This window comes from Heloderma suspectum, chromosome 7 (assembly GCF_057233095.1).
Source record: "Heloderma suspectum isolate Gila_16-S chromosome 7, 16-S_ref, whole genome shotgun sequence".
Classification (NCBI taxonomy): domain Eukaryota; kingdom Metazoa; phylum Chordata; class Lepidosauria; order Squamata; family Helodermatidae; genus Heloderma; species Heloderma suspectum.
This window is the reverse complement of record NC_139464.1, coordinates 125,986,744-126,010,543: the sequence shown is the minus strand read 5'-3', so window position 1 is coordinate 126,010,543 and position 23,800 is coordinate 125,986,744. Positions and strand designations below refer to the sequence as shown.

At 44.1% G+C, this 23,800-nt stretch overlaps 1 protein-coding gene across 1 annotated transcript in view; it reads left to right on the top strand.

Annotated features, from left to right (window-relative positions):
• Window positions 1-23,800, top strand: part of NTF3 (neurotrophin 3) — an 84,124-nt gene that overhangs the window by 44,029 nt on the left and 16,295 nt on the right. The gene's annotated exons all lie outside the window — the stretch shown is intronic.

Genomic DNA, 23,800 nt, shown 5'->3' with positions numbered 1-23,800 from the left:
CTCATGCTGGGAGAGTTGATGGCTCCTTGTTTGGAAATCCCGCTGCAGGTCTCTTGACCAGAAAGCCACATGCAACTCAGAGCTGGCTTTTTCTCATCTTCTCCAAGGTCCTGCTTTCTTGAAATTGGCTTTCAATTCTTCAGCACAGCTTTGTGCCTACATGACTGTGTTAGAGTTTCTGTCATTTTCTCAAAAAAAAGGTTTCTGTTCTTGCTTGGTTACCTTGAAAATGATGGCTGTTCAACCCATAGAATTTGAGTCAAGGCATACATTTTACAGTTATTATTGTCTCTGCAACTTTTACCTACTATCCCTTGACCAAAACGTGACATATAAAAGAATGTCACTAGACTGGTGAGCTTGATGGACATCCAGGTGAAGGCTGCTAAACTGCTGAAGGCTGCTAAAAATGAAATGCATGGTGATCCATGAAGTATGAAAGAATGTTTATTGGAACTATACATTTAGTACCTCCTGGAACTTAATTTATAAGGCTTACGATTTATGGTTGCGTTGCTTTACAGAATGCGACCAGCTGGAGTGGAACTGAATGTCGCTGGCAAGTTTTGTATTCTAGTACCAAACTGTAATTTAAAGGAAGTTGTTTGCAAAATGGCATTGGTGTGTGGTGTGTGTGTGTGTGTGTGTGTGTGTGCGCTCTGCTTATTGTACATGTAGCTGCTGGTGTGTCTGCTTTTAAAAAAGAAAATTCATCTTCCTGGAGACTTCTCATTACCTGATATTGTTTCCTCTCAAATAAATATAGGATTAAAGGAAGGACACATGAAAATTGCATCCTGGCAGTACTGTTCACCCCCTGTTATGTGTTTAAACCAATTGTAATTTAAATGATAGTCAGTGAGTTCCTATGCAGGAGTGGGCAGAAGGTAAACAGAACATTCTGAGGAGTGGTGGAAGAGATTTGATGACACCTCTGCTGCTCTGTAAACCAATGTATGTGTTTCTCTCCTATGGCAGGCTCTGAAAAAAGAGTTCTGCAGGTTATTGGGGTGGTCCGCTGGAATTTTGTGGTATGTATTGCAACATGACCTCAAGGATGAGCAAATGGAACTTATGGTGACCCACCATGACCTTCTGGCTAGGCACTTCATGGATAATGTCACAAACATCTGCTCTGACTCTGTTCCTTGGAAAATATGCATTTTCACTTATTTCCTTGTTAACAATCTTTTCCAGCCTTCTATTTATCATTTCACTTTTAGAAATCCCAGTGAGCAGCTACAATGGAGTTTTTTGGGGAAAAAACAACCCAAGAATGGGTTGAAGTGTCACATGGGTTGGTGCTGTTTGCAGGAGTAAAGATTCCTAATCAGGATAAGAAAACATATCTCTGTTCCCTACCTCCAGTTTCCTATATGGAAGATATCTGCTTGTTTATCTCTGCATTAATAATCCATTAGCATGCTGGGGTGTCTAAACTGCTCTTTCCCCCAGCTTTGCAAAAGACATGACTTCATAATTTGGTCCAAAGAGAAAGATGGCCAGTTAGATCCCCTAACCACAAACCATTGGATTGACACAGCACATTACAATCCATTATCCTCAATTATGATTGGCCTTAATCAGCATAATTTTAATGCAGCCCTTTTTCTCTGATAGGAAGAATTTAAAATGGTCTAACTGAATATTAAAAGGTTGAATGGAAGTCCTAGGGAGGAATTTGTCAGGATGATAGGTTTTGGGATACTGTGTCATCACTTTATGCAGTCTACCTTTGTGATTTTGTAATGCTGGGATTTCTGTAACTATCTGTTATTTTGTCTTTCTGCTTTTTGTATGCATCCTAGTGGCTATCTAAATTCAAATGTTTGCTAAGCATAATTTGGCCTTTTGTGTGTTTGCTTTGGTCAACTTCCCTTCATCTTGGGACCTAGGCTAACAACTTGAATGCGACATCCATTGTAGATTGCATTCAGGAGTTGCTTGGATTAATTTCAGCTGATTTTTACCTAACGCTGTGGACAGAGATCTTGCAGGTCTCTAGACAGCTCAGAGTGAAGTATGAATAAATAAATGTATATGTGGGCTTTCCCTCTCTTTTCCTCTCTTTTGAACCACACAAGAGGAACAAATCTAAGGGTCGTTCTCTTCATCTGTAATGCAAGTTGTGAACCTGGGCTCATATCCTTGGGAAGGAATGCTCTTAAGTTTCTCTTAAATCCTACAAGTCTCTTCACCTTTGTGCAGTGCATAGGATCACATTTGAAATGTATCATGAGCATGGGAAGTTTTACCTAAGTGGCATAGTACTCCAGGTACCCTTCTTCCCAGAACTGAGGGGACAGAGGTTCAGCTTTATAAGGCACCTTCCTTTTAAATGGGAGAGATTTTTGTGTTTACAATTAAAGAAGTTGGTGATGTAGCAAGCAGGGATGTACAGGTTTCATTTAATCCATTCCATCTGTCTTTTACGGATTGTCAGGCATCTTTCATTCCCTTCTCTGGTCATTGATGGTATCGGATTTAGTTAACGGATGTATGAGAATTTCATTCCAGTTGTGCAAGGGCACAGTAATGCTAATGCACATTAACACAAATGTGCATTAGCATTTGTGCACATTAGCAACAAATGTGCTAATGCACTTGTGCGAATGCACATTAATGCTATTGTGCATTAACACTAATGTACAGTTGTGCTAATACACGTTAGTGCAAGTGCAAATTTGTGTAAATCCCCCCCAATTAAAAAACAGTCTGCAAGTCTGCATAATTTGTGTGACTCAGGAAAAGCTGGTCAGCTGTGGAATCTGCAGGTCAGATTCATAGAAATCTGAACTCATTTGAATCCACTGAAGATTTTTCTGACATCCCTAGTTGTCCCAAAGCATGTCAGTGCCACAGGAACAGCAGCACCTTTGTATCCCAAGTCTGCCACTCCATCTAGCACCCCCAAATTTAGAACTGCTTTCTCTTTTTCTGTCCAAATTCAGCCTCCTTTCTAGGTGTCTTGGCACCTACTTGGTCATAATCAATTCTCACCCTGCCAGTGGAGTGTGATTTGATCATCCAGATGGCCTCGGTGATCCGCTTTGATTACCCATGAATGAGCTTTAATTGTTAGTGACCAAGTCATGCACAGCTAAAGAGATGCTAGGAATATAGGCATTATGACCCAGAACAATATTTTTAAATCTACATATCACACTATCAACATTGATGTTTTTCCTATGCAATGCCATTTGCACAGTTTTCCTAGTGTGAGAGTAATTCATTTTCACTAGCTTAAGTTTTTCTTCCAGCCAGGTGGAGGTGAACAAGAGCCTTGCCACTGTGAATACCTCTGAATCTTGAGATAGGGTAAGAAATTGTGATGTTTGGAAATGTAATACATGCAAGGTTCTATTTTATTTGCTTTCTGTGACTCACTGATTTTACATTTCATGATTCGTCTGCACAACTAGGAGACCTAAGGAGATAAAGGCATCACAAATCTGTATCAGATTATTTATTTATTTATTTATTTATTTATTTATTATTAACACTTATATACTATCTTATCTGCTAAAAAGCCATCAAGGCGGTGTGCAACAATTTAAACAATAAAACCCTGCAACAATAAATATAAGAAAATTAAAAACAGTAAAAACGGTAAAAACTAGAAATTTTAAAAAGCTAAATTGAAAAGATGCACCTCTACATCCTTTCTAAAGGCCAAGAGCATGGGGCCAATTTTTGTGGGAGCACATTCCGTAGTTTGGGGGCAACACAGGAGAAAGCCCTTCCACGCATGCCCAACAAATGGGCCTGTGTGGGTAATGGTGCCCTCAAAAGGTCCTCTTCTGCAGATCTTAACACTTGGGCAAATTCATAGCAAGTTAGGCAGTCCCTTAGATAGCTGGTCGTAAGCCATTTAGGGCGTTACAGGTCAAGACCAACACCTTCGTTGAGCCTGGAGAGCAACTGGCAACCAGCGCAGATCTTTCAGGACAGATGTCATATGTTCTGAATACAGTGCAGCTGCTAGCAGCCTAGCTGCCACACTTTGTACCAGTTGAGGCTTCCAGACTCTGTTCAGAGGCAGCCCCATGCAGAGCACATTCCAGCAGTGTAAATGTGAAGCCACCAAGGCGTGAATAACTAATGTAGGGCTAGCTCATCCATTGCCTAATGCACCCCAGGGACCAGTCCTTCAGGGACCCCCAAGCAGCTGGGGATGAGGATTTATAGGTGATTGCACAACTGTCAAGGGCTCCTTGGAGGCCTCTCTCAGTCTAATCCAGTAGCCAAGTCCAGACGCAGACAAAGGGATTCTTTTCAAAGCTTTATTCTTCTTTTACAACTTAACAACTCTACAGGTAGCAACTAGGTCTGAGCAGCAGCATCCCTATGCCCTAAGTTGGAACAGTTGGTCCCCATTTGAAAGGCAATTACTGGCAGACCCCTGAACTTAAGGACTAGGGAGAATCGCTCCCCTTTTCCCTTGGATCCTCTGGGCGCAACTGTTCTTTGAGCGCCAACCGGGCGCTACGCCTCCTTTCCGCGACCTCCATTTGGCGCCGCTCTCTGCGTCTGCGCCGCGCATCCACCCAGTCTGCTATCTGTGCTGGGTCACTCCCTGGACTGCTTTCTAATCTAGGAATGTTGGTGGGAGGAATCTCTGTCAGCTGCGGGCCCTGGGAAAAAAGGGTGTGCTCCTCTCCCAGGAGCGACTGCTCTTCCTCTGAATCAGAACTACTCTGGGATTCTATGGGCTCAGTGTCCACCCTGACAACAACCCTCTGTCGACTGTGTCCTGACTCAAAGTTAGGGAACAGAACACGCACACCAACCATGATCGGAAAGGGAGCAAATCTTGTGCATTAACCTTAGTGTGGGAAGGGGAAACGAATACTGTCAGCATGGCTGGCTTTGCTAAGTGAGCCCGCCATGGCCTTCCTATTGCCCAAGACAATGTAGTGGTACCCCACTGGCCACGTTCAGTTCAGGAAGCCATTTTACCTAACTCCTGAGCCTTACCACTGTTTAAACTGTTTCCCACAGTTTCCTTGAAAAGGAAAACACATCTGTTTTCAAAATGTTGTATAGGTAGTAGGAATGACTACAAGAATGAGTAGGCCCCAGACACAACTGTTCTTTATTCAGCACACATAAAAGCAGAAGCTCCACCCACTGTTGCTAATCTCAACTCTATAGGAGCTGCCAAGGTTCAGTAACAATAAATAATCCACAGTACCCCTGCTGGAATACATAACGTCCCTCCCCGCTTAGCTACCATAGTCTTCCAACCAACAAGGAGGTACCCTTTCACAGCACGGTCTCTGCACTCGACCCTTAGGTGTAGCTTGCTCAGATGACTCTCTTTCAGTAACTGCCATAGGTAAGGAAGGAGTATTGCTCCCATCACTTAGTGGTTCTGGTGTTTCAGCTGGCAGTGAGAGAAACACATCAGTTCCAAATAGATCTTCAGCAGCTACCTCTGCTGATGACATCCCACTCTGGCTAGAACACCTTCTCAGCTGGTCAACATGGCAATTACCAGACTGACCCATCTGCACCTTGTATGACACAGGCCCAGTGACCTCAGTGATAGAGGAAGGAACCCACCTCGGTCCAGCAACATAGCTCTTAGTAAACACCTGATCTTGTGGGGCAAATGAACGGAGAGCAGGAGCTGAGAAGGCAGCATCCAGAGCTTGCTCCCATTTGCTTGGTCAGTCTTCAGCTAAATCTGGGTGGGGATGGTCAAGGCAAGTTTTTAGACACTGTCCCATACGTGACTCTGCAGGACTGATGCCTGTTGTTGCACAAGGAGTAACATGTTGAACAATGAGAAGCCTGGCAAGGCATGTTGGCCAGTCTCCGCCCGCAATGCACTTCAGGGCATCTTTTGTTGTCTGGACCATCTGTTCAGCTTGGCCATTTGCTCGGGGATGACGAAGTGCAATGGTGACGCCCGAATAAGGTTCTTGTCCACAAATGTTTTAAATTGAGCAGATGTAAAAGCTGTCCCATTGTCTGAGACTATAGTATCAGGCAACCCATGGGTTGCAAATGAGTGGCACAGTGCTGTGATGGTTGCAGCGGCTGTTTGTGATGGCGCTAAGACTACTTCAAGCCACTTCGAGTAAGGATCTGCCACAGCCAAGACGTTTCCCCCCCAAAATGCTCCTGCAAAATCCCTATGGATTCTTGACCACGGCTTCTTGGCCACTGCCCATGGAAAGAGAGGTGTCCCTGGTGGATTGTGCCCAGTGGCTTGACAAGTACTGCACTCATTTACAGTTTTGTCAATATCTGGGCCAATGCCGGGCCACCAGACATAACTCCTGGCCAAGGCTTTTGTATAAACAATCCCTGGATGAGCTGCATGCAGTATGGTCAAGATGGTTCGATGACCCTTATCTGGAATAACAACACGGTTTCCCCATAGCAGACATCCCTTATGGGCAGACATCTCATGCTGATGGCATTTGACTGGCTTAAATTCCTCTGGCAGTTCCTCATCCAGCCATCCCCTCCATACCCAGTTTAAAACATGAGCCAGCATCGGACTTTGAGCTGTCAGCTTAGCAATTTGATCAGCCTGAAGATGTGGGTCAGGAGCGGCTTCTAGCATCAAGACTTCCACTGCAGGAGGTACAACAAAATCTGGAATTTGAAGTGGTACTCGACTCAATCCGTCAGGATTAGCTATTGCTTTTCTTGGTTTGTAGACAAGTGTAGAATCATAAGTATTGAGCAGAATGCTCCAGTGCTGCATGTGAGGTGACAGTATGCGGGGAGTAGGCTCACCAGGAGAGAAGACTCCCAGAAGAGGCTGGTGATCTATGCATGGCTACAGAGATAGTTGTGGAACTTTTTGACTCTTGCAATAACTGCCAGGGCAATTTGTGCAAAGTTTCTTTCAGTGGGTGACATAGTCCCTGAATAATAAGCAATTGGTTCCTCTGTACTATCTGGGAATTTGTGGCTTAGCACAGCACTAACTCTGTAAGAAGAAGCGTCAGTAGTAAGGATTAGTGGCTTTTCCCCCCATCATAATGTACAAGCACAGAATTTGAACTCAACAAGTGTGTGACATTCTGGGAAGCATTCTTATCCTGGCTGCTCCATTTCCATGGAACTCCTTTTCCTAGCAAGTGTTGCAGTGGCTTACCAACTGTACCCTTTTGTGGAAAAAACGCAGGGTAGAAATTGTGCTCAGTTCCTACTTTGGCTCAGTCTCCTCCCAAAAGAGGGTCTATGGCCCCCCTGGCAAAGGTGAAGTACAGGCTGAAGGGGCAGGACTGCAGCTTGAGATTGATAGCCACATGGTCAAGGAACACCCAATTACCTTGAATGAGTTCAGATCTCCAGGGCCAGATGAGCTGCACCCTAGAGTAATGCAGGAACGGGCAGAAGAGTGATCAGAACCGCTGCCCATTCTCTTTGAGCAATCATGGAGGACGGGGGAAGTGCCAGATGACTGGAGGAGGGCTCATGTTGTGCCTGTCTTCAAAAAGGTTAGGGTATATCAGTCCTCCTTGGTTGTCAGCCCTCTTTGGAGCGCTGGCCCTGGTGTGGCCCATCCCCTCGCCGCCCTTCGTGCCCTTCACCCAGTGCTGCAGGTCTTTGCGCTATCCAAGAGCAGGAAGAGTGGCACCGGTGCAGTGGCTGTGCCTCCGCGGAGCTGCTGAGCAAAGGCAGGTCAAAGCAGATGCTGGACAGTCCCCCGCGTCTGCCGAGATGGACTGTAGTCCTCGAGCGCGTGGGCCGCGACCACTCGGCCAGTCGTCCCTCTTCGGGGCTTTGCCACAGCAGACCAACGTGGCTGCCCCGCTGAAGGGATGGAAAGCGAAGGCAAACTGTGTGCTCCAGTTCCAGAATCCCTTTGTGAAATTCTCCAAGTCAAATGAGTAATGAGGAGCAGAATGCCAGGCACGGTTAATTCTGGGACCAGTAATGACAGGGGGATATCCTCTGCAAGCGAATTGTACTAAAACAAGCACCTTCAAGTCTGCCTCAGTGTTTCCCTTTTGTTGGCATCCCCATTTTTTTAAAAATCTCACTGATACCGATATTGTCAATGCATAATGTGCACTGCGATGCACAAAGTGATGCACACTGGGATCATAAAATGCTAACAGACATCTACATGGATGCCATCTGAACTGGGAGTAAATGTTCAGGAAAGAGATGTTGAGGGTGTAGTAGGAAGCTCACTAAATATGTCAGCAGAGGGCCAAATTACACCAACAAGTTGACTTTAATCTGAACTATGATGTCTGCACCGGTGCCACTACTGAAGCTGAAGCTCCAATATTTTGGCCACCTAATGCGAAGAGAAAACTCTCTGGAAAAGACCCTGATTCTGGGAAAGACTGAAGGCAAAAGGAGAAGGGGACGGCAGAGGATGAGATGGCTAGATAGCATCACCGATGCAATGAATATGGACTTGAGCACGCTCCGGGAGAGAGCGCAGGACAGGAAGGCCTGGCGTGCTATGGTCCATGGGGTCACGAAGAGTCGGACACGACTAAACGACTGAGCAACAACAACAACAATGATGTCTGCTGGTTTTTTATTGCTGTTTGATCACTCCGCCGTTTCATCTTATTTATTATTGCAATTGCACTCTAGTGTTTTTTTATTTCATCTTATGATTTGTTGGCAGCTCTGAGAGCTTTGTAGCTGAACGATGGCATTTCTAAACAAACAAACAAAATACTGCTAGGGCTGCTGTGCGGGGCGACACCCAGTCAGCCCTGGCAGTGCTGCTAGTGATGCAGAATCAGGGCGGGCAGTATGCCTTCCACGGGCTGCTTCATACGTCACATGAAAGAAAAAATTATCTCAGCGCTACAACCGCATCTTTTCGTAACCTTTCACAGGGAGAGATTTGAGGGAGATGCTTGGGGAAATATACACCTCGGTGACTCAGCCATTTGCAGCTCCCAGGTGTTTCCCGTGTACCTGTGCCACCCTGCCAAGCATGACCAGAAAACATGGTTGATGCAATTGTTGGGCATTGTGCCCCGGGTTTTCCCCCATAATGCTTGAAGAAGTCCTGAGTCACAAGGTGCTTGGCAGCCAATGTTGCTTACTACCGAAAGTGAGGCTATGCTAATAGCAACATAGATGCTGTGTCAGTCTCTGAAGATTCTCTATAGACACTAGACAGCACAGATTTCAAGATTTATTTTTTAGATTCCCCAGATGGATGGTAAATATTTCAAGCGTCCAGCAGTGTTACTTAGTTGACTGATTATTTAAGTCATGTTGGCTGCAGGCTGAAGAAAAACCCCATAGAGGCCAATGCTACTACTTATGAGTAAGCAGTTTCATAACCATAGACATCATTTGCTCAGATGAGCAAGAGAGCATACAGCTGGAGCCCAAACCCTGATTTATTCTATCAACTCGCATTTTACGAGCAACTTGGTACAACCACACTAAACATACGTAAATGAATAAAACTAGGGGTTGCAAAACTGTAAATCAAAATGTAGCTGGTGATAAGGAGCCTGAGTCCATGTTCAAATGGCCCCTAACTGGATCAGGACAAATCAGGCACTGTTCCCACTGTTGTTGTGGACTTGTGACGGGGCTGCGCCACTGCAGATTGCAGGGGGGGGGGCTCACAGGAGTGAATCTTCTGTACAAAGACAATCTCTACGCAGAGAAATCCAGCTTGTCAGGAAGAACAGTTCTAGCTATACCTTCTCCCTGAAATGCTAATGTCCTGTGTGTAGGGAATTGTGCTATATGGAGCATTCAATCTTCTGAAAACCCACCCGAGGCTAAAAATGCTGCAGCCCAGACACAGCCCCTCAAGAACTAGACCTGAGTTGAGCATATGCCATTTTGTACTTGAGGAACCATATGAATATGCTGTCCAAGGCCGAGTATAAATTTGTGCTGTTCATCTCTTTTGCATCATGGTTTCCAGCATCTTTCAACTCCTGTTGCATCTGATGTATCTTTGCAACATTGTTAAAGAGAAAATCTGTTATACAGCTTAGCTAAATAAACTTATGGGACAAAAATGCATTCAGAGCATCTGATGCAAGCAGGCACAAACAGAACTCATACAAATGTTGACACCAGTTAAAATGGTAGACTTCTATCACAATTTTGGATTTTTCCAAGTTTGGTCCTCTTCTATTTGCACAACCTTTTCTTGGTATTCCCTCTTGATAATGTATGTATGTATGTATGTATGTATTTATTTATTTATTTATTTTATTACATTTCTATACCGCCCAATAGCCAAAGCTCTCTGGGTGGTTCACAACAATTAAAACCACAAAATACACCACAAAATACAATATAAAATGTAAATGATTAAAACTACAGTATAAACGTACAAACCGAAGTAAAATCTAGCAGCAATGGAAAGATTTAAAATACAATAATAGATTTAGAACAACAGACCTAAAAGTCTAAAATGCCTGGGAAAATAAAAAGGTCTTCACCTGGCACCGGAAGGAGTGCAACATAGGTGCCAACGCGAGCCTCTCTGGGAAGCTCACTCCACAGCTGGGGTGCCACAGCAGAAAAGGCCCTCTTCTTGGTAGCCACCTGCCTCACTTCCTTTGGCAGGGGCTCCCAGAGAAGGACCAAAGAAGGACTAAAGCTGATCTTAGGGCTCAGGCAGGTACATATGGGAGGAGCCAATCCTTCAGATAACCTGACTCCAAGCCGTTTAGGGCTCTGAATGTTAATCCCAGCACTTTGAATCAGGTTCAGAAATGGAGTGGCACCCAGTGCAGATGGAAAAGCACTGGGATAATATGAACAGGTTGGCCAGCTAACAGTCTCACTGCCCTGCTTTGGACCAGCTGAAGTTTCCAGACCATTTTCAAAGGCAGCCCCACGTATAATGCATTGCAGTAATCCATATGAGAGGTTACCAGAGCATGGATAACTGTAGCTAGAATATCTCTTTCCAGATAAGGACATAGTTGGCATATCAGTCTAAGCTGATAAAAGGTGCTCCATGCCACTGAGTCCACCTGTGCCTCAAGTGACCATTCTGGCTCCAAGAGCACCCCCAAACTACAAACCTGGTCCTTCAGGGGGAGTGCGACCCCCTCCAGAACAGGTTGAACATCACTTAGCCAGGCAGACGAACCACCCACTAACAGTACCCCTGCCACTATAAAACACAGATCCCAACACTCTAGTGTGACCAAGAAAGCGATGTGGGTTTTCTGAAAAAAAATTGAATTGGGAAATGTTCTGGAAAACTTTCTGGAAAAAATTCTACATAAATTAGGTTGATTTGCATAGGGAAATTTGCATCAGAAAAATTTTGGATGCCGTAGAGAGAGAACTAATTTAGCATGTTTATTTCACTTGTATTCAGTAATCAAAAAGCTAAAAAAATGTATCTCTTGTTAATTTTTCACTCAATACATCACAAGTATTTAAACAGAAATGTTTGAGGAAAACGTTAAAGCACACTTAACGTGACTTAAATGTTACATTATGGAAATTTTGGATTAAGTCCTTTTAAAAATCTAAACACAATAGTATGTACTTCCCTTGCATTGTTTAAATTTAACCAAAAAATAGGTACTGAAAATTGTTAACACACTAATAAATTTTAGTGACTCAAAGAGGTGCTGACAACCACTCAACTACAACTTTGAAACTGCCAAGCCTGCCGAATATTGTATTTGCAATTGGCATCCATCCATTGTTATGAAATGGGAAATTTTCAGTAGAAAAATAAAGTCCTGGGGAAAAAAATTCCACCCACATCACTGCCAAGAAAGAGATCCCAGGGTGGGGCTGTTCAGATAGGGAAAAGCTTGATTCTCAGTCGCTTGGGGTAACAGGGAAGGGAGCAGAGTTAAACACAGTTAAACAGGGCACTCATATCGGACAGTGGTGTGATGAGGGTAAAACTGCTTTCTGCTGCTGACACAGGGCGGTCTGGCCCTCACGGACTCTCTGGTTCCCATGGACATGACTAATTTAAGGCCCATCAATTTTGGCAGGACTGAAGCAGGACTAATTTTAACTAAATCAGGCTATTTGTATGTAACATATAAGAAGAGCTCTTCTGCATCAGACAAAGGTCTATCTAGTTAGTACTTAGTTAGCCAGCCCCCCGCCCCCGAGGAACCCTTGACCATGCTGTGTGCCCCCCAGCAACTATTTTCCAGAAGTCGACTTCCACTTAGCTATTATAGCGAATAGCCATTGATAGAGCTGTCCTCTATGCTTTGCCTAAGCCTAGCACTGGGGGAATCCACGATTTTCTGCCTTCAAAGAAACAATAACATGTTTGCTCTTGCAGATATTCACAGCAGGTATCTCAAACTGCGATTGGATCCATAAAATGCTGTGTGTGCGTGTGTGCGTGTGCGCGTGCGCGTGCAACATGTGGGAAGGGAAGAGTTAACTGAGCTACACTCTGTGTGCCTGAAAGCTGCTGCACTGGGGCTTACCCCTGAGTAGACATGCATAGAATTGAGCTATGTTTTATGTGCTTGGTGGGGAAATATCCTAATTGCCACGAGTTACATCTGGCTTTGCTCACTTTGCTTTGGCCCTGCCCACTCTATCCTTGGCCCCGCCCCATGCCCTTGGCCCCACCCATTGCTGGAATGCAATTCCGAAGACCCTTCCCCAGATTGGAATTTGGCCTCTGGCCCAAAAAAGATTCCCTATCCCTGTATTCGCCCATGACTGCTATCTTTACCTAGGAGTCTTTGGTAAGGAACTTTGTCAAAAGCCTTGTGAAAGTGCATGCAAGCAGTGTCTACAAGATCATCCCTATCCATGTGCTTGTTGACTCTCAAAGGACTCTAAAATGTTAGTGAGACAGGACATGCCTTTGCAGAAGCCATGTTGATACTTTTCCGACAAGACTTGTCCTTCTGTAATATAGAACACAAAATAAAGAATCAAAATGCCTGCAAAGCAGAAATATTATGCTCTCTACATTGCAGGAATAAATGTATTTGACAGGTTCTATTTTCAAGAACGGAAGAGGTTTTTTAAGCCTTTACCTCTATAGGAACTAATCAATAGGAAAATTCTCTCTCTCTCTCTCTCTCTATATATATATATATATATATATTCTTTATTACATGACTCTAAAAACACTAGAATGAAAACAAATACTAGCAGAAGCTTTGTCAAGAATGATACCTATAAGACTAATCTTATCTCTCTTTTTGATAGAATTAGGATGCAATCCTATCAGGATTCCTGTCAGCCTCCAAACTCCTCCTGCTCTATTTCAGCTAGATGGGTGTTTTGGGGAAGGGGAAGAGGCTGGGAATAGCTTATATCCCGGCTTCCCTGGTCCCCACCCCACCCACTGGCATGCCCCCTTTCCCTTCCCTCTGAGGTTACCTGTCTATGACCTCAAATCCAGGAATCTGAACTATCCTATGGTCCCCCAGACTCTGTCTAGGGGGCCATAGGATTGCTGTCCCCATGGCTTACCAGGCCAAGGGTATGCTGTGGACATAATTTATCTTGATTTCAACGTAACATTTAGCAAAGTTCCCTGTAATATTTTCTCTAGCACACTGGTTAAATGCAGTCTAGATGGTAAGACCATTAGGTGGGTTCACAGTTGGTAAGAAAGCCATACTCAGAGTTCTCATCAAACACTCTTCATTGGACTAGAGGGAGGTTTTGTGTAGCGATGTGTGAATTTGTCCCAATAGAAATTATAATTTGCTTGCCAGATTCCAAATTCCTCTGTCTAATTGTGGATGAAAGTCCTCCATTATTCAGAGTTCTTATTTTGTATTCACAAACTACTACATGAGCACAGATCTCCTCCTTGCCCACCAGGCAGCTGCCCCAGCAGGTATCGCTCCTGTCCCAAACTCTTCCTCGGAACACAGTGTGTGCATGCGCCTAGCAAGCATCGCTGTCCTCTGAAATTGCATTTCAGCCCAGCAACACTTCCTGGAGCGGCCATGTGACCATTCCAGGAAGTACCCGCCAAGTTGAAATGCTATCTTTGGCGACAGCAGTGCTACAGCAGGTACAAAATAAGGTTCCTTAATGTAGTAAAAGCTTTAGAAAAGCTGCTTTTGCACTCGTAGAGGCGGCATTTCTGCCCAGCAGGCACTTCCTGGAATGGCCATGTGACCATGCCAGGGCCTGTCACATGGGCATTCCAAGAAGTTTAGGCACTTGTAATCAATCTTAATTTGAATAATGAAATTTGTCAGATAGCCATCCAAGCTCGGTAACATGTGAGCATTCCGAACACAGCAGATTTGACTTATAAGCCGCCTAATTCTGAGTTTCACCAGCATCACTAGTTTTACGTGGAGTTCCATGGGGGACTGGCTTGGACCCAGTACCCTTCAACATTTTTATCACTGACTCGAATAAAAGGGCAGAATGTGTATAAAATTTGCAGATGCGAATGATGTAACACTGGGATAGAAAAACTAGCATCTCAGAAGAAAGGAACACAATTTAAAATAAACTTGATAGAAAGCAAATAAAAATCAGGAGAGACAAATGCCAAATTCTGCATTTAGGGGGGAAAATCAATTGCACAGGATAACTTGCTTGGCAGTAGTGCATGTGAAAATTATTGCAGTTGATCACAATCTGAACATGAGTGAGCAATGTGATGTGGGTGTTAAAAAGATTAATGTGATTTTAGGCTGCATTAATATAACTACATTTTCCAGGTCATGAGAAATAATAGTTCACATTTATTCTGCTCTAGTCAGATCTCATCAGGAGTACTGTGCCCATTTCTGGCCACCACACTTTAAGAAGGATATAGACCAACTGGAACAGGTTCTAAGGAAAGCAATGAAGATGGTCAGGTGTATGGAAAATAGATCTTATGAAGAAAGCTTGAAGGACCTGAGTATGTTTAGCCTGGAGAACAAAAGACAGAACTGGGTGTGTGTGGATATGATAGCACTCTTCAAATGTCTGAAAGGCTATGTTCTTCATTGCTCTAGAAGGCAGGATTAAATCTATTGGTCTTAAATTACATGAGGGTAGATTTTGGTTGAACTTAAGAAGAAAAGCCTTAATGGTAAGAACAGTTTTCCAAAGGGACCAATTATTGTGCAGGGGGAGGTTGTCTCTCCCTCACTGGGGTCTTCAAGCAGAGACTGGACAGCCATTTGTTGGTGATACTCTAGCTCTCAATTTCTTTTATTGAGCAGGAGGTTCGACTACATGGCCTAGAAACACCTCCCCAACTCTACGGTTCTGTTTGCTATCAGTACACCAGTGTTACACTGGTGTTTCTCACAACAAGCACATGAAGTATGACCTTAAGCACCCATATGCACATATTGGGAAACTGCAGCTCTGTTAGGGCTCCCAAGCACATGTCTGTCATTTGCACTTTACATACTTGCTGCAGGAAACACTTGTGTACCTATGGCAAATATGGTCCATGGTAAAGTATAGCACCATGCTCAGTTATATATTAGGGAACCTATATCAAATGGAGAATGAGTTGTGTTTCTTTGTCAAATGGAGAATGAGTTGTATTTCTTTGCTGGGGAAACAGGGAGCAATTGCGATAAGATAAACAACATTTTCAAAATAAAAAGTGTCTGTCAAACTGATTGCAGTTAACCATTTGAAGAGGTAAGAGTTTAAATAAGAAAATAATGTTCAGTGTAAATTATATCACGCAAGGGGAACTCAACACTTGGAATTTGCTACTCAACAATATTAGTGTCAGGGTGGAAACTGAGCCAATAGAGCCCCAGAGCAGTTCTGATTCTGAGGAGGAACAGCAATCCGTAGGAGAGGAGCTCGCTCATCTCTCACAAGCACAGCAGCTGGCAGAGATTCCTCCGGCCAGCATTCCTGGGATAGTGACCCTGGCAGTGAGAGAGCACTGGAGGGGGGTTGCTGGACGCTCGGCGCAGATGCAGGGAGCGACGACAGATGGAGGGCGCGGAAAGGAGGCGCTGCGCTCGTTTGGCGCGCAAACAATGGTCACGTCCCGAGGACCCAAGGGAAAGAGGGAGGATCTCTCCCTCGCCCATAAGTTCAGGGTCTTCCCGTGGTTCTCATTCAAATGGGGACCAACTGCCTTACTTGGAGCTTAGGCTACTCTGCTATCTTTCCCCAGTGCTGTTCCTTGCTTTGGCGCTAGTGACTAGTATTCTGAAAGAGTCATAAAGGAATAAAGTCTTGGAAAGAATCCTCGTCGTCTGTGTCCTGGGTTGGCTATTGGTGGGGACTGCAAGAGGCAGCTAGGGCGCTCCTGACAATTAGTAACATGCTAATAATTTCAAAAGTGAAAATAAATAATTGTATGTAGTAATTTCAGAACAAAATGAGTTTCAAAGAAATATTAATTTGTTTTCTTGCTTTGGGTTAGCAGATAGCAGTGTAGTAGCGCAGCAACCAGAATATGGGATTGCAGGGTCCAGATTCAGATCCCCGTGTCGCTATGAAGCTCGGGGCCAAACTACACATTACATTAACTGTGTAGTTTGGCCTTAAGAAGAGAAACACCACTTGGCTTCCATTATCAGTGCTCCTGAGATCAGCCTCTTTTTTCTCATTAGGAGCACCAACTGTACTCTGGAATGAATTGATGTATCAATACTACTTGGAAAAAACCATCAGACTCTATTGGATGTGGTGGCAATCCAACTGAAATATGTTGATATCTGTGGCTTGATGGGCCGATAGCAAGAGATTCTTCCTGCTTCATTACCTTCTGATGACAAGACACTTCCAATCCCAGTAGTTGTCTAAAGTTTACTACAACACTGAAATGGGCAGATTGTGAAAATGCCATTTGGACCCGTTTCTCTCGTGGTTTCCTAACTGTTCAAGCTTCCCAGCCTCTACATATTTGGCCAAGTCTCCATGGGGCTGTAGTAGTGATCAGTTCTTACAGACAACCCAGCCACACGCAGAGAACTCCCCTCTCCAAACCACCATTAGAATCATGGACTCACATGTCTGCACTGTGTAGCAGTCACAGTTTATAGACTATTTTTTTTTAAAGCAATTATCTGCAAATACAACAATAACAAACAAAAAATGGGGGGGGGGCGGCGGTGGAACCAGAAAAGAGAGAAGAAAAAAAGTAAGAACATCTCATAAAACAGATCCATACACAATCATCCTTTACATAACCCTTAATGTAAAAAGAAAAAGAGGCAAATTAACACGAGCACTTCAAATTAATACAAGCCGTCCATATATTTAAATAAGCAACTATACAAGACTGATGACTGTAGGAGATTCAGGTCTGCAGGAGAATCAGTACATTGAAGGATGGGTGTGCTGGTTTGTATACCGGCCCAAGCAGTCAAAAGGTGACTTTTGTGGCTTCACCCTTCTGGACACATGAGCAGAAGCCACTCAGATACGTGTGCCATCCCTATGTGACATGGGATCATCTGATTCTATGATTCTGCTACAAACAAGGGGGGGCGTGCAGCCAGGCGGGCAATCAACCTGGGAAGTCTGTGGGCCATCAAGCTAGTTTGCAGATGACTGGGGACAGGCAGTCAAGTAGCTGCTCAATCTGTACATGAGAAACAAAGGCTTGGGACATGCAACCTGGGTAAATCCATAAAAACCCTCAACTGAGCAAATCTCTCAACCACCCCTACTGCAGACCATACACATGCCCCATGACATCTATTTCCAGCCTCAGGAGTAGCAAAATACTGATGTATTCTGTTTAAATTGACCCCCCCCACACACACACAATGCATCCCTCCCGTCATTAATCTTCTCTCATGCTCTAACAGCTATGGCACTCAATTGCCATGTGTCTTCCTTTGCCCAAACATTGCCCATCTAGTGGGCGCGTGAAGGCAGGGCAGAGTTGGGGCCGGCGAGGCCATAGAGTTCTTCGTAATCCAGCCTCCCCTCCCCACCCATGCAGTGCCTGCTTTCAGACCTCTCTGAGGCCATTTTTGTGACCTCATAATGCTGCTGGCATGGTTTCACAAGAGAATGGACCATCCCCAACTCAACCTCTCCAACACTGCCAAGTTTCAGATCAATCCTCTCATCTGTTTTCTGAGTATAAGCCAGAGGACCTACTGCCTCCTAATTTCTGGTTATAATGGCAGAAAGTGATTAATCCGACTCACTCTTAACATAGGCCCACAATTGTGGCCCTATAATCCCTTCTTTCCATATCTGCAAGGAAATGTATTTATTGGTATGGTTACAGCATCTTTTATAACATGGATTGTTGTAGCTATAAAGAGTTGCCAGCTAACATGGCACAAAAGAAGAAAGGAGATCAGAGTTTAGTCCAGTTGTAATATGCTTAATTTTGCACTTGACTACACCTGGATCTGGTGATGTTTGAAAGATCTTCCCCCACCCAGATCCTGGTTATCATGTGGGGCAGCATGAAGCATGGATAAAGCAGTGTTCTCCTTCCAATAGTGGAAGCAGACTTTAAAAAAAACCAAAATCGGAGGCAATCTGCTCTTATACCCCCAAAGGTTTACTTTTACACTGCACGAAAGCAGGATTTTCCTGCCCTCAGAGGAGCTCACCTTCCTCTTTTTCCACATGAGACACTGATCTGAGCATGCCTCTTGCTTGGGAGGAGGTAAGACTCAAGCAATGACTCGTGTAAAAGTGAAGTGGGCAGCTTCCTCTGCTTGTGGGTAATACTGCAGCTCCGCATTGGAAATAACTGAAAGACTCAGTCACACCTGATGAAGAGATACAGGAGAATGATCCATCCCACTAGCAGAGCTTGAGAGGAAGGAGGCAAGACCAGAGCAGTGAATCCTGCAGAGACACAGCCGGCAGCCTTTGGGTGCTTTTAAGCCTTTAGTTCTTTTGTTCTCTCACTGCATGCACAGTTTGGGAATTGTTAATACAGAGAGGAGACCTGCTTTTCTACTTCTGTAATATATGTATTTTTGCACATGGAGGCATTTTTTTTGGACCACATTTCCTTTTTCAGGTTCATATCCATTTCCCACCCAAAATATGTTTATTTAGTTTTAATAGAATGTGTATAAGCAAAGGGTTTTAATCCCCAGAGTTCTGGTAAGCTATCATTGCTTCCTAGCTTTCTCCCTCCCCTTTAATAGCTCAGGATAATGATTCCCCAGATACACCAGCTTTCAATTTTTAAGTTGACTCTCACTTTATTTTCTGCCAGAGGTTTTAGCCTTTTCCAGTGTCTTAATATTGTCTCACTCCAGGCTTACTGGCCTGTGCAGATGTTCCTTAATCAGCTGACAATTTGCAGTTTGGACATTCTGCTACTAAAAGAGTACTTTAAAGATTTCAGTGTATTCGCAATTTATGTTTGATTGAAAGTACTATGGCTTTGATCTTGAGACAGTATAAATTAGTGCTATGCTGAAAATATTTCCGACATTTTTTTTTACCATTCTCATTCAATTTTATAGAAAAGAACTTGCTTTCAAAAAGAAATTCAGTGGTGAAGAAAATTTTGGAGAAATTCTCATGGGCTGGGTTTGGGTTTCTTGTGCTTACCTTACTTAAGAGGTGGTCCAAGAGTGTGTGCAAACGTCCTTCCTTTCATTGTACAATGATCTCTCTGGCAACCTGTAGCTTCCTTGTCTTCCCACATTTCACATAAATCCCAGGGGAAGACACCATAAGGTAATTCCTCCCATGGGGCTTCTTTAGATGAGGAAGTGCAGGCAGGCTGGGTGGCTGCACAGCAATGCAAAAATGTCTAATAGAAAATACACACACAGCCGCCTCACAGTGATTAGGCTAGCTTGAAATCACCACAAAAATACATCGTGAAACATCCTGAGAATGAGGCAGAGCAATGGAATCCTCTTTCATGGGAGAAGAAAACTTTCAGGAAATTGGAGGACAGATTTCGGTGTAGCACTGGCTTCACTTATTTCCTGGGGCTAGAAACAGCACTCCCCCCCCCACCTGCATCATGGTGGATGCAAAGTGTGGGCCGGCCGGCCAGCACAGCTGAGGCAAATGCCATTTCTTGTGGCAGCACAAAAAAACTAAAAACTGTTACCAAAAGAAAGACAGACAGACAGACAAACAGAAAGAAATTGTGGGAGCGATCCTATGGCTGCTAGACAGTGGCTAGATGGCCACAGGATACGGTGTTTTCCAGGAACCGACCTCAGAGTCCGCGCTCTCAGGTCGGTTTCCGGAGAACCGACCTCACCCCATTTCCGCATTGCCTCGGAGGCAGCATGGAACAGCCCTGTCCTCTGTGCTCACAAGAGGAGCACAGAGCAGCTGGAAAGGGGCGTGGCTGGGGGGCATTCCGGGGTGGGGAGAGCATAAATGCCTGTGTGACACATCCCATGTGCATTTCATATTACTTAGCTAACTAATTACTGTCCCATCCTATAGAAACATAGAGTTGAAGGGGCCATTTAGGCCATCGTGCCCAGCCCCTGCTCAGTTTAAAGCTTCCCTGACAGAGGGCTGTCCAGTCTCTGCTTGGAAACTTCCAGTGATGGGGAACCCACCACCTCCCTAGGCAGTTGCTCCCATTGCCTGACTGTTCTGTTAGGAAGTTTTCCCTGATGTTGAACTGAAATCTGCCTTCTTGTAACTTAAGCCCCTTATTTCATGTTCTGCAGTCTTGGATGATAGAGAACAGGGTACTTGAAAAATACTATATTACCCCTCAGTCTTCTCTTCTCAAGGCTAAACATACCCAGTTTCTTCAATCTTTCCTCGTAGAACTTATTTTCTAAGCCAGGTACCTCCATCTTTTACCTGTGCATTTGTTTTCTTTTTCCTAAATGAAGAACGTTTCACTTATCTCAGTTAAATTTCATTTGATTATTCTCTGCCCAGTTTTCTAACCTATCAAGATAATTTTGAATGTTGTTTCTGTCTTCTAAAGGATTAGCTATCCCACCCAAGTTTGTGTCATCTGCAAATATGATAAGCATTCCCTCCCCACCTCTTCCTCCAAGTCATTAATAAAAAATGTTGAAGAGAACAGGGCCAAGGGCCAAACCCTGCAGCACCCCACCCAATACCTCCCTCCAGTTTGATGAGCCACTGATGAGCACACTTTAAGTGTGGTTCGCCAGCCAGCTGTGGGTCCACCTTGTAGTAGTGCCATCCAGCACACACTTAACTAGCTTGGCAATCGGGACATCATGGGGCACTTTGTCAAATGCCTGGCTGACGTCGAGGTATATTAGGTCCACCGCATTTCTAGAAGAAAAATAAAATAAGATTCGTCTGGCAGAACTTGTTCTTGACAAATCCATGCTGGCTTCCAGTAATCATGTCATTAATGTCAAGTGCCTATAGATGAGCTCTTTATAATCTGCTCTAGAATCTTCTCAGGTATTGATGTCAGACTGACTGGTCTATAATTCCCCAGATCTTCCTTTTTGCCCTGTCTGAAGATAGGACATTTGCCCTCTTCCCATCCTCCAGGAGTCTGGGGTGGTTGTTTTTTTTTTTTTTTAAGGGGGCGGGGTTCTGAATGCACTTTTGTGGGCTGCACTTTTGCACCCCTAATTTAAGCAGTTGATTAAAATGGTGAACAGTACCAAGTCCAGAACAAAGCTCTGGTGTGCCCCACTTGAAACCTCCTTCCAGACTGATGGGGAGCCAGTGATGAGCACTGTTTCAGTACATTTTCCAATAGTTGTGAAAACATCTGGTAGTATCTACTTTGTATTTAACCAGTTTGCTAACCAGAATACCATGGGGAACTTCATTAAATGCTTTGCTGAAATCAAGATACATTATGCCCACACTCACAGCATTCCCACAATTCACCAAGCTACTAGTCCTATCAAAAAGAAAAGAAAAGGAAAAGGAAAGAAAGACTAGTCTGACAGAACAATCCTTAAAAAAAAAAAAAGTTCACTTCTATGAATCACTGCGGTACTGCTCCAGTACTCTCATTGGCTGTGTGTCCCCCAAATGCAGCATTTGATTGGTTCAGCTTGCTGCTAATCAAAGTTAAGAAGAAAAAACCCTTTACTTTAAAATGGCATGCTGCTGCAGCACTCCCTTTTACTAGTGCGTCAAAAGTGGAGATGCATGAGAATTTTGTTGCTGTTCAAAAAATAGATGAAAATGCCCCACTTGCAACCCTGAACGCAAACGCGATCACGAATTTAGAGAACAGCTCGCACATTCTCGAGCTTGCAATCATGTTCACAAATGGCATCCTTTTTGAAAAATGTGCACTCTAAAATGTGCATTTTTCAAAAAGGATGCATCTTTACACTATACTCAATGGGAGGAAAGTGCGCATTTGAGTGTGTGCTTGGAAAAATGCAAATTCTTCCTCTTCAGTAAAAAAGGAGCCTGCGTTCGGGAGCGAGAACAAGGTGAAATGAGGATTAGGATGGAAAACGGAGAACCGTGATAAGCTCAGACAGGCTGTTCCTCCATGTGCTACACCCACCCCCTTCCCCAGTGAGACATAAAAGGAGGGTGGGCAGGGCAGCAGGAGAGGACCCCAGGAAAGCAGCTCCCCTCAAACCTAGCAGCACCTCTGCTCCCTTTTTATTGTGTCTGTGCTTTTTTGGGGAGAAATATCTTTCAGTCGCTACATTCCCATCATAGGAATCATTCCGCCACGTCCCACTTATATGTCAAGTCATGCTTACCTTCCGGTACGAGGAGTTCAAGCTCATGTTGCTCATTTCCCATTCTGTGCATCTGTGTATAGCCATCAAAAGCCATGGATATTGTGTTCCAAAGCCTCTCCTGCTGTTTTATTCTGGGGCTTGCTGGGCACCAATTTCTCCTGTAGCACCCAAGCCCTTATCTTTAGTATTGCCTTTGCATTTACCTTGGGGCTTTTGTCTCTTCCCCTGCAGAACTTAGTGTAAAGCCCCCTTGATCATGTTCACCAGGCTTCTGGCAAACAGATTTTTCCCAGCCCTCATGAGGCACCACCCATCTCTTGTCAGTAATCCTTTGTTAAGGAAACTTAGACTTTAGTCCCAGCAACTGAATCCCTCTTGTCGACACCAGAGAAGTATGAAAAAATCATTTCAGTTCATTTTTTTTATCAGGATGTACCCAGTCTGCACCTCCCAAACCAAATACAAACTCAAATGCAAACTGCAGACAGTCTGTACATTTCTGAGCTTGCAATGTGATTTGCGAACAAAAAAAATGCATTTGACAACATGTGTACACTTGGAAAATGTGCATGAAAAAATGTGTACTTTTGAAAAATGTGCACAGATATGCTTTAATCAATGGGAGAAGAATGCCTTCATTTCAAAGATATGAAAAATTGATGCATATATTTGGAAAATTATGCACAAAAATACACACAAACTTTCATGCCAAAAGGAAAAAAGGAAAGTTCACAATCCGATATGGATACAAGATGGAAAGACCTTTGAGGTGGAATTCGAGAAGTTTGTTGATACCATTTGTGTAGTCAGTCACTCAGTGGCAGTATTCTCTCTCATTGTAGTCCTTTACCTTTTACAGGAAGGACGGACAAGATCAGCACCTGAACCCCAAAGTCCTTCCACAGAACCTCATAGTTAATGTGGATCTCCTGCTCCAAATAGACACTCTCTTCCATGCAGTTTCGTCCCCCTTACAGATTTGGTCTTCCCTGACAGCCTCCCCTTTGTCCAGTGCCTGTGTGCTGGGCAAGGAATCTTCATCTTGTCTCATGAGGTGAAGTGTGTGGAAACGCTCTCATCCAGTCTTCTTACCTTCTCTTCTAACAGAGAAACCAGTTTGCATTTGCTGGTGTGCTCCATGATGCTTGTAAGCCACGGAAATAACATAGCATGTCTGTTGCAGGTCACCACCACAAGACCCTCACCATCCTTCCTGCCTCTTGTGGATGCCCTAACCTCTGCTGCTGCTGGAGTGGCCTTTGCTTCCTCCTTCCTTCACTTGCTGCTCTAGCGTTGCCTGACCTCCT